This window comes from Lissotriton vulgaris, chromosome 5 (assembly GCF_964263255.1).
Source record: "Lissotriton vulgaris chromosome 5, aLisVul1.2, whole genome shotgun sequence".
Lineage (NCBI taxonomy): Eukaryota > Metazoa > Chordata > Amphibia > Caudata > Salamandridae > Lissotriton > Lissotriton vulgaris.
Genome location: NC_141693.1, coordinates 1,459,992,503 through 1,460,007,488, shown reverse-complemented (window position 1 = coordinate 1,460,007,488; position 14,986 = coordinate 1,459,992,503).

Sequence of the window (14,986 nt, the reverse complement as noted above, 5' to 3'; positions counted from 1 at the left end):
TTTTGTATTTTAAAATACATTTTATGCAAAAGGCAAGATATCCCAATACTACTGTGTAAAAATGGTATATGCCTGTATACATTCTACGTCTAAAGGTATTACATTAGTGTAGCACAGACTGTACAAATCCTATATTGTATTCATCACCGCTCTTAATCTCATTTTATAAATTCATGTGACTTTATCGTAACTCCTGCACCTTCCAAATCCATCTCCTGCTTATGTTCAACAGCATACAACTCTGCCCAGATCACCAAGGAATCTCCTAGTATTCACATGTAGAACTGTGGCAAGCTATTTTCACAATATCAATAAGAAATGGAAAATAATTTTAAAATATTCTCACTAAAAAGCTAAAAGACTCAATCAATCAATCAAATAAAGTTTTATTTTGATTGCAACATTACACTCATAAAACCACAGTTAAAACACAAGAATAATACATCAATTTTCATCAAAAATTTAAGTACAAAATCCATAAAAAAACTTTCTGAACTTGATGTATATTATGAGATAATAAAGATAAAAGATCAAAACATCTCGAATTAGCCACCTCCTAAGTCCTCGGTTACAATACTCTTTCTCAGATAGAGGACTTTTTTTTAAAAACATAGATATCCTCCAAGCTATGTGTTTGTTTTCTAAGAGCTGGAGCTTAATAAAAGCTGGGCAACATTGTCTCAGCCCCCAATTTTTTTAAAATAACTATCCAGATCTTCCTTAGCTCCATATAAAATCTACAAAGTAAAACTAGATGAAGTGATGATTGAGTTGATTGCTTATCGCATGGGCATGGTTGCCACTCACTTGCCCAGTCATTCATATCAGGAAATGAGACAAGTCTATGAATAGTCCCCAATCTAAATCTTATTAGTAGAAACCTATCAAAAGCACCAGGTACAAATATTAAATATGGCTGCAAACTAAAAGTGGTAAGAACCATCTGATGTCTCTGGACCCTGGGCTTAATAATTTCCCCAGATAGTCTTAGACTATCCAGGTGAAGAAGAGCATCTTTTCTTAGGCTTTCCTAGACATCACAGTAATCGTACTTGGGTTGGTAAAATATTCCGGGTGGCCTAGGTATTTTGTATATTCTTGAACAAACTTGACCCATGGAATTTTCTGCGCACCATCCAGCCTCAGGCTATGCTGTAATAATTCCCTATTTAGGTGAGTCTCGTCCCTTGACTAAATCCTGTGCCAGAGAAGGATTGGCTCTACTTTTATGAGATCTTATATATATGAGAGTCTCAACTCTGCCTCACAGACATAGGTGGTGGTGCTGGAAGATGCTGACAGAATGTATTTAAAAAAAAGTGTTCTCCACCAATTGAAATGAATGAGTATCAGCACATCCCCAGATCCAAGTTCCATAAGTAATAGTTGAGACACATTTTGCTTTATATATTTTCAAAAGTTCCATCGGCAGTTTCCGTCCCAGTTTTTTTGCAAAGCTTTCAAGAGCAGACGTTGTTCTAATAAATACCAGCTTTTTAGCAGCTACTGCTTGAGCCCAGGTGTCATTATGGCTGAATAAGATACCTAGGTATGAGAAACTCTTAGTCAGAGCTATTGGATATCCCTCTACGTATATATCCCTGAACCTCTGCAGGGGAGTGGGTTTTCTATATCAAGGTAGTTCTCTAATGATTTGACAAGCACTGGCAGCCCTCTGAGTTACTTGGAGTCTGCACAGTGGCAGGACAAGTCGGTTACTCCATGATTGTCGGGGCAGTAGGCAGGCAGGCAGGGTAGATGCTAAGTCAGTATGTGCTGTTCGATTCTCGTCTCAACACTCTTCTTTGTCCACTCGTTCCTTTTGTCCACCGAATCTGAGGTCCTGGCAGTAGGGGTGCCAGCTAAATATTTTATTTAGGCATGTTACAGGAAGTGACAGATAGTAGCCAAAGGCTACCTGCCTTTAGGGTGACTGCACCCTCTGTATGACCACTTCCTGTGGGTAGTGGGCATAACCCTGACCAAATGGCCTAATTCCACTTAAAACCAAGATGGTGGTAATTTCCTAGTTGTGTGCGCTTCAGGTAGTCCACCTAGGGGCGGTACTAGCTTGAGGGTGAAGATACCTCCTGATTAGCTAATTTTCCGTCTTTCCATGGGGCCAAATGGGGCTAGAGGTGGCATTTTTCCAGTCTGGGAGAAGCCAAGGTCATATACCAAAGTCAGTGGAGGCTTTTGAAGGCCCCTGCATTGAAATGCTGATTACCAGTCATCCTGCTTGGAGGATGTGACAACACCTTCTGCCAGAGTAGGTATTGTTTCCGACTTCAAAGAGCGTGGGCTCTCACCTCCGGGGGTCAGAATTTTGTCTTTGGTGGCAGGCAGGACGGGACCACACAGGGAGCATACCATTAAATTAGTAGGGTTCAGGAGGTCACTCTAAGGTAACCCCTGGATGCATGTACCAATAAATCCATCACTGGAATCTGTGTGGGTTTATTAATACGAGGAGTTTGATCTTAGATACATCCCCAAAAAACATCTCTTTAAAATGTCAAGTCACTGGATAGTGCAGGTCATTGTTGTCAATTGCTGTCATATACTCTAAACACATTTTTACATGGCATGGACGACACTGCCTTCATTTCTTTTTGTGTACTGGCACAACAGCATATACATCACAGATTATAAACAGCATGTAATAAATTGAATGAGAAATTGAGTATAGGACCTCCAAACTTTTCTTACTTAATGGGCCTGTTCTTGCATATATATGCGAGTTGAAGGCCATCGCCGAAATGTGTTGACCGTCCGCATATGCTTGCACTCATGGTGTACTGAAAATAAAGGACTTTAAATTGAAAAAATGCCTGCAAACTCTCTCTGTGCTGTGGCGGCTCCGGCTGAATGGTGAGAACTGTGAGGGGTTCTGTTTGAAGAAGATATATATAAATAAATAGATACATATATATATATATAAAAAAAGCGTCCAGTCATTTGTGAATAAACAGATGACAGTCAAATTTGTGAGTGCAGTGCCCTCTTTTCTGAGGAGGGGAAGTCAAAGCTGAATTTATTTGTGGTCCCCCCACCACGCTATAACCGTATCCATTCCTGAGTGCTGACCGCGCATTCTGGTGGACTCGAAGCTTCAATTTAAAGCGCGTAGCACCACCGCAGCTGTCCTGGAGCAGATTGGACAAGATTGAAATCATGCGAAGATGGGTGCGTTTTCATAACTCCGTATTCCCGTTCTTCAAGCATGCAACAAAGCATTAAGATACATTTTTTATTATGCGGCTGGAACGCTGGTTTTCACGTACATTTAGAAACGCGACCCGTCATTTGTGAATAAACAGATGAAACTCAAACATGTGAGTGCGGTGCCTTTTTTCCGAGGAGGGGAAGTCAGAGCTGAATATATATATATATATATATATATATATATATATATATAAATATATATATATATCCTACTGGCGGTCGCCAGTAGGTAGTTATAGTTAGGACCTATTTTCCATGGGAAATCCGCAACATTCTATTGGGAATAACTTTGGCGCAGGCTGATGAATCTTCACAAATTTTATCAAAGAAGATGGCCCGCTCCACTCCGCTCCTTCCGGGAAAGTTTTGGGGAGATTCGTCAAGTGGGGGCTGAGAAAAAAAAGGGGTCCCAAAACGTGTTTTCCCCATGTTATTTTCCATAGGACGATTAGACACAACTACAGCCCGAACGGCTGAACGGAATTGCAACAAATTTGGCAACATGGTAGAGTCTGATTCACAGATCACACTTTTGCTCAAATGGTGTAAATCCCTCCAGTAGTTCGTGAGAAAATCTAAAAGAAAAAAATATATATATCTATAAGCGCGTACCGTACGCATACCGTACGGGTACCGTATGCGCACGGTACGCGTACCTTCCCGTGCACGAGCAGCATGCTGATTGGCTGTCAACTGTCTGTCAACACTCCAAATCAGAAATTGTTGGCAGCCATCTTGTGTCTCAGTAGACTTTTTTTTTTAAATCGCGGGTGCGCCTACCGTACGCGCACGGTACGCGTACGGTACACGTACCTTCCCGAGAAAGCTGCATGCTCATTGGCTGTGAACACTTCAAACCAGGAAGTGTTGGCAGCCATCTTGTGCTTGGTAGACCGAGGCACAGGAAAGCAGAAAAACAAACATGTAGAACACAAAAAGGGGGCAGGGTAGAAACACCCTGACCCCCTAGGCCTGCCCAGGTAGTCCCACAAGGACCCCCAAGGCCCCCAATTTATTTTTTTTAAACCCGGTCTGGTTTTATTTTCAAATTACCCCCAAGGGGACTAAATCGCGGGGGCATAGTGATAAAGAAGTGTAGGGGGGCCCCAATCCCCCCCACACTGCCCCAGGAACCGCCGCCCCTGGGGCAAAGCAAAGCAGCCCCCTGGCGCATACTGGAGGCTCCTGGTGGGCTAGTTGGCCCCCAGGGACCCCAGTATGCAAGTAATGTCTTGGTCAGCTTTGCCTAGGGCGAGGAAGTGTGCCAAAGGATGTTTGCATCTAAGACTGTGGGAAAGGATCCACTGAATGGAAGAGAGATGCTAAACATGTAACAAAAAGTGAATGACAAGCATAAACGGAGATGACTGCCATGAGAACCTGTTGAGGATGACTACGCATTTTTTGAAAACTGGTTTGGGCGAGGAAGGGATGAGGTGATCATAGCCACCCCTCTAATGGACCAATCAGAATAAACTGTGAACACTAAAAGTTTCAATTGTAAGTTAGATAGTTAGAGAAAAAAGGCTATTAAAGAGCTACTTCGAAAGGGTGAAAAAAGGTTGCTCACTGGATTTATTTTGCACCACGACATGCGGTCGGTTTGAACTATTTTATGGTGCTAGAGACTTTGAAATATTTTGGACTTTAATTTTTTGAGCATCGAAGATGATCGAATGTAGAGATTTTGTTTTGGGAAAGAGTCATTGAAGAGAATAGAGAGGCAGATTGAGACTCATGCAATTCTGTTATTTCCTTACAGCAGAACTTGGTAATATGATTTCCAAATTTCATTTTCTATTAACATGTACTAAATAAAATACTTCATTCTTGCTTGTCTAAATAAACTAAAATTCAATTTTCCTTAAAATGAAGTAGATAAATTAAAAATGTTAAATTTAAATTAGAGTTTTATTTTCATTAAAATGTTATGGTATGATTAAAATGCTAAAGTTATAGGATTACTATGATTAAGCTGGTCTTGGTCTCCATCAACTAACTTATACTAGATGATCTATTGACCAATTAGTGGAGTACCTGGGTGTAGTGTTATCCAAGTAATGGATTTGCATGTGTATAGGATTTCTATAAATGTATAAAATGTATATAGAAGGAGCCTAGATGTCAGGACTGGTAACTCTCAAACACACACAGGAGCAGACTGACGCCTAGTCCAAACTCCCCACTCAAGACTCACCCAGAAGGAAGTAGATTCTCTGTTGCAGGTAAGTGCCAAGGGGGGGAAATGGGAATGGCATAAAAGAAGAGACTGTCCTGTAGCCTTATTGGTTCACTGTCTTTCTCGTCTTGATCTTCTTCTTAAGAGCTGCAACAAATGCACATTTGTAACCCAGTACTTTTATTCTTACAGCACAATTACCTCTTTTACTTAGCAACTGTATATCTCTTACCAGGAACCTTCTTAGGGCTTGCCTCTCTTCTGTATGTGGATTGATGTTTTCTTTTATCTTTATAGCTTTACATGTGAAAATTCATACAGGGCTCCCTGTGATTGGAAGCATGGAGTGGTTAGCTGCTGGTAGCCTACAGGTGTTGACACGATGCATATAGCTTGCCTTATACCTGCTGCAGGCCGTGTTGCAGCATGGCCTGTGTAGTGGTAGGGCAGTGGGTACATGACTCCAAGAGTGAACAGTTAGACAGCCCGTCAACAATGATGGTGGATGGTAGAATGTTGTACCACAGACAACACTGATGATACGAGAAAAATGTTCACATTCGTGAGTATGGGCACTTTTCGTACCAGTTTTTAAATGTTGACGTACACTGTGCTGAATGGCCTCCCAGTGCTATGGCTGCATGTGACATAGCATAGTTGCCCTGTGAAATTGGAATTTGGATCAGTGGCCCGCCTTAGTACATCACTACATACATGGCAAGTGATGTAATCTTCCTATGATCGATTTGAAATCTGTACATGGCAAGATATGGGAGCGCACTTTTTGGGAGACTGAGGGTCTATTCATCTGGTTAGGGTAACACCGCAAAAGCTGCTGCACGTCCTGCACCTCTTTCTGGAGCCAACGCAGTATTGGATTCATGTTCCTTACCACTTCGTTTTCCATTAGCTATGTCATTATTAGAGTAAACACACAATCTTTTACAGTACTCAGTACAATGACTAGCCAACATTGGCTACTACAAGTTCTGAATCTTCCCCATATAAACTTACATATTGGTAAAGCGTCAACATTTTCAAATCTGCACATTTGCAGATCTTAGGGCAAACCACACAGTAATGAGATTCATATTACAAATTGAAAATATTTGCGAATTAAAGGGTTAAGAATGTGCCTCTGAAAACTGACTACAAATTGCATACTCAAAGTTACATTTTCAGAGAGGTAGGAAACCACATATACAGAAGTAACATGTGTACCTTAAGTTTAGGAAAGGCTATTTTGTTAATTTAATGCACGCAAGTTACTACATACAGTAAGGAAACAAAATTGAATCACATGGAAATGCTTTTAAATATAGATTGTTTTTAGTGTTATTAAATTTTAAAGAGCATTCATAAAAGAGAGCTGAATATTGTTGCCAACATGTAGCATTACAAAATACTTGGCAATTTACTTTGTAAACAATTGCACTCTTTTTTAGAAAATAAGCATCATGACAAAAGGACATGGTAACAACAGATTCCTTTTGCCTGACATTGTAAAACAATCATTTAGATTTCAAAATACCTTTGGGTACTCTCTGAAAGCAAGAGGGACTAGAATCAGTCATAGCCTGTTGGAGTGTTGAGAAGTTATGATTTCAGCTGATTTTGCATGATTGCTAAAACCAATGAAGGAGGCAGGACAGTCAACCAGAAGATGGTACCATTGGGGAATCTCACACCTTATCAACAGATTAAAAAAGAATAAAGGAAGTTGTGATTGTTGGTCAGTTAGGTCTACTTGAGTCCTGGGTAAAGAAGTGTTTTAAACCTTTGGATGGCTCACATGATAAACAGGCAGAAGGGCCAATCACTCAAAAATGTATTGATGTCCATAAATGTTATAAAATATTACAAAAATATCAAACTGAAAATAGTAATACCATTGAGTTACCTAAATACCAGCCTGTGATGGGCAGAAACCAAAGTATTCAATTTTTGGATGCACTTAAATCTATTTTAGAAACACCATTAGTCCAGCAATCCCCAGAGCAAGGTACTTACAAGCAATTTGTGATCATTGTGGCAGGTACTTATGCAGTGGTGGACAAAGCATTTACAAATGATGTTTCATTATTCATTACCATCAAGCTGATGGTCTATTAGCAGTATTATGGTTACCTTTCTTTACCTCACCTGCTTGCTTGGGGTGCCATATGGTTTAAATTAGATGAAGCTTTGTTGTTGTATATATTTTGTGTCTGTGTGAAATAATAAAGATGTAAAAGAAAGGGTAGCTCATAGAGGAGCCTTTGGGTATTCTGGAGAGATTTAAGTGGAGGTGAACAAGTAACATGTCTGACTGCACATTCAAAATTAAGTAATCCCCAAAATCAACAAAATGGACACCATCTAAGTGAAACAGATTGCAATTGATGTATCTGTAATGCCATTGTAAATTGTTCTAAATTACAAAACCTCCAAAAATATGCAGTCATGACAAAGTTTGACTTTGCGATAAGCATGCTTCAAAAATGTGCAGTCATGACAAAGATAGACTTTGTGACAGCCATGCTCCAGTTTTCGTTCGGAGTTAGTTGTGAAGAGACACATTTGACATTGGGCAATGCATCACTTTTTTTGTATTTTAAAATACATTTTATGCAAAAAGGCAAGATATCCCTATACTACTGTGTAAACATGGTATATGCCTTTATACATTCTACGTCTAAAGGTATTACATTAGTGTAGCACAGACTGTACAAATCCTATATTGTATTCATCACCGCTCTTATTCTCATTTTATAAATTCATGTGACTTTATCGTAACTCCTGCACCTTCCAAATCCATCTCCTGCTTATGTTCAACAGCATACAACTCTGCCCAGATCACCAAGGAATCTCCTAGTATTCACATGTAGAACTGTGGCAAGCTATTTTCACAATATCAATAAGAAATGGAAAATAATTTTAAAATATTCTCACTAAAAAGCTAAAAGACTCAATCAATCAATCAAATAAAGTTTTATTTTGATTGCAGCATTACAATCATAAAACCACAGTTAAAACACAAGAATAATACATCAATTTTCATCAAAAATGTAAGTACAAAATCCATAAAAAAACTTTCTGAACTTGATGTATATTATGAGATAATAAAGATAAAAGATCAAAACATCTCGAACTAGCCACCTCCTAAGTCCTCGGTTACAATACTCTTTCTCGGATAGAGGACTTTTTAAAAAAAAACATAGATATCCTCCAAGCTACGTGTTTGTTTTCTAAGAGCTGGAGCTTAATAAAAGCTGGGCAACATTGTCTCAGCCTCCAATTTTTTTAAATAAATTGGAACTATCCAGATCTTTCTTAGCTCCATATAAAATATACAAAGTAAAACTAGATGAAGTGATGATTGAGTTGATTGCTTATCGCATGGGCATGGTTGCCACTCACTTGCCCTGTCATTCATATCAGGAAATGAGACAAGTCTATGAGTAGTCCCCAATCTAAATCTTATTAGTAGAAACCTATCAAAAGCACCAGGTACAAATATTAAATATGGCTGCAAACTAAAAGTGGTAAGAACCATCTCATGTCGCTGGACCCTGGGCTTAATAATTTCCCCAGATAGTCTTAGACTATCCAGGTGAAGAAGAGCATCTTTTCTTAGGCTTTCCTAGACATCACAGTAATCGTACTTGGGCTGGTAAAATATTCCGGGTGGCCTAGGTATTTTGTATATTCTTGAACAAACTTGACCCATGGAATTTTCTGCGCACCATCCAGCCTCAGGCTATGCTGTAATAATTCCCTATTTAGGTGAGTCTCGTCCCTTGACTAAATCCTGTGCCAGAGAAGGATTGGCTCTACTTTTATGAGATCTTATATATATGAGAGTCTCAACTCTGCCTCACAGACATAGGTGGTGGTGCTGGAAGATGCTGACAGAATGTATTTAAAAAAAGTGTTCTCCACCAATTGAAATGAATGTGTATCAGCACACCCCCAGATCCAAGCTCCATAAGTAATAGTTGAGACACATTTTGCTTTATATATTTTCAAAAGTTCCATCGGCAGTTTCCGTCCCAGTTTTTTTGCAAAGCTGGCAAGAGCAGACGTTGTTCTAATAAATACCAGCTTTTTAGCAGCTACTGCTTGAGCCCAGGTGTCATTATGGCTGAATAAGATACCTAGTTATGAGAAACTCTTAGTCAGAGCTATTGGATATCCCTCTACGTATATATCCCTGCACCTCTGCAGGGTAGTGGCTTTTCTATATCAAGGTAGTTCTCTAATGATTTGTAAAGCACTGGCAGCCCTCTGAGTTACTTGGAGTCTGCACAGTGGCAGGACAAGTCGGTTACTCCATGATTGTTGGGGCAGTAGGCAGGCAGGCAGGGTAGATGCTAAGTCAGTATGTGCTGTTCGATTCTCGTCTCAACACTCTTCTTTGTCCACTCGTTCCTTTTGTCCACCGAATCTGAGGTCCTGGCAGTAGGGGTGCCAGCTAAATATTTTATTTAGGCATGTTACAGGAAGTGACAGATAGTAGCCAAAGGCTACCTGCCTTTAGGGTGACTGCACCCTCTGTATGGCCACTTCCTGTGGGTAGTGGGCATAATCCTGACCAAATGGCCTAATTCCACTTAAAACCAAGATGGTGGTAATTTCCTAGTTGTGTGCGCTTCAGGTAGTCCACCTAGGGGCGGTACTAGCTTGAGGGTGAAGATACCTCCTGATTAGCTAATTTTCCGTCTTTCCATGGGGCCAAATGGGGCTAGAGGTGGCATTTTTCCAGTCTGGGAGAAGCCAAGGTCATATACCAAAGTCAGTGGAGGCTTTTGAAGGCCCCTGCATTGAAATGCTGATTACCAGTCATCCTGCTTGGAGGATGTGACAACACCTTCTGCCAGAGTAGGTATTGTTTCTGACTTCAAAGAGCGTGGGCTCTCACCTCCGGGGGTCAGAATTTTGTCTTTGGTGGCAGGCAGGACGGGACCACACAGGGAGCATACCATAAAATTAGTAGGGTTCAGGGGGTCCCTCTAAGGTAACCCCTGGATGCATGTACCAATAAATCCATCACTGGAATCTGTGTGGGTTTATTAATATGAGGAGTTTGATTTTAGATATATCCCCAAAAAACATCTCTTTAAAATGTCAAGTCACTGGATAGTGCAGGTCATTGTTGTCAATTGCTGTCATATACTCTAAACACCATTTTCACATGGCATGGACGACACTGCCTTCATATCTTTTTGTGTACTGGCACAACAGCATATGCATCACAGATTATAAACAGCATGTAATAAATTGAATGAGAAATTGAGTATAGGACTTCCAAACTTTTCTTACTTACTGGGCCTGTTCTTGCATATATATGCCAGTTGAAGGCAATCGCCGAAACGTGTTGACCGTCCGCATATGCTTGCACTCATGGTGTACTGAAAATAACGGACTTTAAATTGAAAAAATACCTGCAAACTCTCTCTGTGCTGTGGCGGCTCCGGCTGAATGGTGAGAACTGTGAGGGGTTCTGTTTGAAGAAGATATATATAAATTAATATATACATATATATATATAAAAAAAGCGTCCAGTCATTTGTGAATAAACAGATGAAAGTCAAACTTGTGAGTGCAGTACCCTCTTTTCTGAGGAGGGGAAGTCAAAGCTGAATTTATTTGTGGTCCCGCCACCACGTTATAACCGTATCCATTCCTGAGTGCTGACCTCGCATTCTGGTGGACTCGAAGCTTCAATTTAAAGCGTAGCACCACCGCAGCTGTCCTGGAGCAGATTGGACAAGATTGAAATCATGCGAAGATGGGTGCGTTTTCATAACTCCGTATTCCCGTTCTTCAAGCATGCAACAAAGCATTAAGATACATTTTTTATTATGCGGCTGGAACGCTGGTTTTCACGTACATTTAGAAACGCGACCCGTCATTTGTGAATAAACAGATGAAACTCAAACATGTGAGTGCGGTGCCTTTTTTCCGAGGAGGGGAAGTCAGAGCCGAATATATATATATATATATATATATATATTACCTACTGGCAGTCACCAGTAGGTAGTTATAGTTAGGACCTATTTTCCATGGGAAATCCGCAACATTCTATTGGGAATAACTTTGGCGCAGGTTGATGAATCTTCACAAATGTTATCAAAGAAGATGGCCCGCTCTACTCCGCTCCTTCCGTGAAAGTTTTGGGGAGATTCGTCAAGTGGGAGCTGAGAAAAAAAAGGGGTCCCAAAACGTGTTTTCCCCATGTTATTTTCCATAGGACGATTAGACACAACTACAGCCCGAACGGCTGAACGGAATTGCAACAAATTTGGCAACATGGTAGAGTCTGATTCACAGATCACGCTTTTGCTTAAATGGTGTAAATCCCTCTAGTAGTTCGTGAGAAAATCTAAAAGAAAAAAATATATCTATAAGCGTGTACCGTACGCTTTCCGTACGGGTACCGTATGCGCACGGTACGCGTACTTTCCCGTGCACGAGCAGCATGCTGATTGGCTGTCAACTGTCTGTCAACACTCCAAACCAAAAATTGCTGGCAGCCATCTTGTGTCTCGGTAGAGTTTTTTTTTAAATCGCGGGTGCGCCTACCGTACGCTCATGGTACGCGTACGGTACGCGTACCTTCCTGAGAAAGCTGCATGCTCATTGGCTGTCAACACTTCAAACCAGGAAGTGTTGGCAGCCATCTTGTGCTTGGTAGACCGAGGCACAGGAAAGCAGAAAAACAAACGTGTAGAACACAAAAAGGGGGCAGGGTAGAAACACCCTGACCCCCTAGGCCTGCCCAGGTAGTCCCACAAGGACCCCCAAGGCCCCCAATTTTTTTTTTAAACCCGGTCTATTTTTTTTCAAATTACCCCCCGAGGGGACCAAATTGCGGGGGCATAGTGATAAAGAAGTGTAGGGGGGCCCCAATACCCCCCACACTGCCCCAGGGACCGCCGCCCCTGAGGCAAAACAAAGCAGCCCCCTGGCGCATACTGGAGGCTGCTGGTGGGCTAGTTGGCCCCCAGGGACCCCAGTATGCAAGGGGAATTAATTCCTCCTCTGTAAACGCCCCAGGGTACTGCGTTGCAGAGAGGTGTAAAAAGGGGCATATCCTCATTACACCTCTCTGCAATGCAACCCCCTGGCGCATACTGGAGGTCCCAGGTGGGCTAGTTGGCCCCCAGGGACCCCTAGTATGCAAGGGGAATTAGTTCCCCCTCTGCAAACGCGCCCGGGGGCTGCGTTTGCAGAGAGATGTAAAAAAGGGTGTGTTTTCATTACACCTCTCTGCAATGCAGCCCTCTGGCACATACTGGAGGTTCCAGGTGAACTAGTTGGCCCCCAGGGACCCCAGTATACAAGGGGAATTAGTTCCCCCTCTGCAAATGCGCCAGTGGGCTGCGTTGCAGAGAGGTGTAAAAAGGGGCATAGCCTCATTACACCTCTCTGCAATGCAGACCCCTGGTGCATACTGGAGGTTCCAGGTGGGCTAGTTGGCCCCCAGGGACCCCCAGTATGCAAGGGGAATTAGTTCCCCCTCTGCAAACATGCTCAGGGGCTGCATTGCAAAGAGGTGTAAAAAAGGGTGTGGCCTCATTACACTCTCTGCAATGCAGCCCCCTGGCGCATACTGGAGGTTCCAGGTGGGCTAGTTGGCCCCCAGGGACCGCCAGTATGCAAGGGGAATTAGTTCCCCCTCTGCAAACGCGCCAGGGGGCTGCATGCAGAGAGGTGTAAAAACATTTTTTTTTCAATTTATATTAAAAATATGTAATGTAATTTAAAAAATAAAATATCTAAAACTAAATTATTTAAAATAATGTAGTAAATAAGTATAAAAATATAACAATTAATACATTTAAAATTATCTTTTACAAAACCAAAACCATTGAAATTCACTGAGAAAAACATAGGTTTCGGCGACGCTATAGTTAGGAAATACCATATAAACAACCTTTGAAATTCACTGAAAAAAACATAGGTTTCAGCCACGTTATAGTTAGGAATTTTAGCATTTAAAAAACCTTGCAAATTCACTAAAAAAACATAGGTTTCACACTTTATAGTTAGGAATTAGCATTTTAAAAACCTTTGAAATTCACTGAAAAAACCATAGTCAGATATTACATTACTCATGACATGGTCTGTGACATCATTCATGACATCACTGATGACATCTCAAATGACATCACTGATGACATCATCCTTGTGAAAGAGTGGCAGACCTCCTCTCACTCTAATATAACCTTTGATACACACATTCAAAAATAGAAACAAATATTTTCCAGAAAATGGAGATACCAATACCAGTTACAACAACCTATTCCAACATCTACTTCCACATCCACTCATTCACCAACAGTTCTATATAGTCACTCATACATGCACTCAATCATCATATGTAATCATACACCTATACATCTTGTTACACACCGATACTCACCCATAGAGTTACTTACACACATACTCACACATGCAATTACTTGCATATACAGCTATACACACAAACATACACATACTGACTCTCTTAAACGATCACTTATAGAAACACATACTTAGTTATACAGGAACTCTTCAAATCTCTAACTCTCATATATTTACTCACTTATATACACCAATACTCACACATAGTAGTTTACCACATATTTACTTAGTTATAAAGACAGTATTAAGTCGGTCATTCACTCACTAACACACCTATACACACACTCATCCACCCATACAGTCCTGCACACATGCTGTCTTCAAAACACATATAAACAGTAATACCCCCCACCAAACCATACAGACACTCATACTGATACTCAAAAAAAACAACTGATAACCCATATAGACACTTCTGTAGCTACTCACCAACCCATGCAGCTACTTATTCAAAAGATGTGAGACTGATACAGATATTTACATATTTAAACATTACTCACTAACCCATGTATTCACTAAGATACAATTAATCAGTCAGTTATACAATCAATTTTACAAAAAAGTCATCCATTTAGACACCTACTTACCCATTTATTCTTCCATTGACCTTTAGATATACATATATAAAAAATACTTATTTTTCAGAAAGACACACATCCACTGGATGATGTCATCAGTGCTGTCATCAGTGATGTCATGAGTAATGTCACTGACCATGTCATGAGTGATGTAATATGTGACGTCATCAGCATTGCATTGCGGGCGCACAAGTTATAGTTAGCTGAACTAACTATAACCGGGGAATTTCCAAAGTTTTGTATGAGTAGAATGACCAGCTAACTATAACTGGTGTGAAACCTATGGTTTTTTCAGTGAATTTCAAAGGTTTTAAAATGCTAATTCCTAACTATAACGTGTATGAAAACTATGGTTTTTCAGTGAATATATATATATATATATACTCATATATACACATTTATATATTTTTGTTTTCTATGTTAGAAGTATTTATTTTTGGGTGCAATTAGAATTAAATGAATGCTCTTTGTTACACAAGGAATGGTTTACCGAATGCAGTAAGTGAGATACTGCAATATATCCTTTGATTATCTGTAGCAAAAAGAAGAGAAATAATTAAAATATCTATTTAAATACAGAGTGTCAGATAAATCAGTATTTTTTAATAATACATTC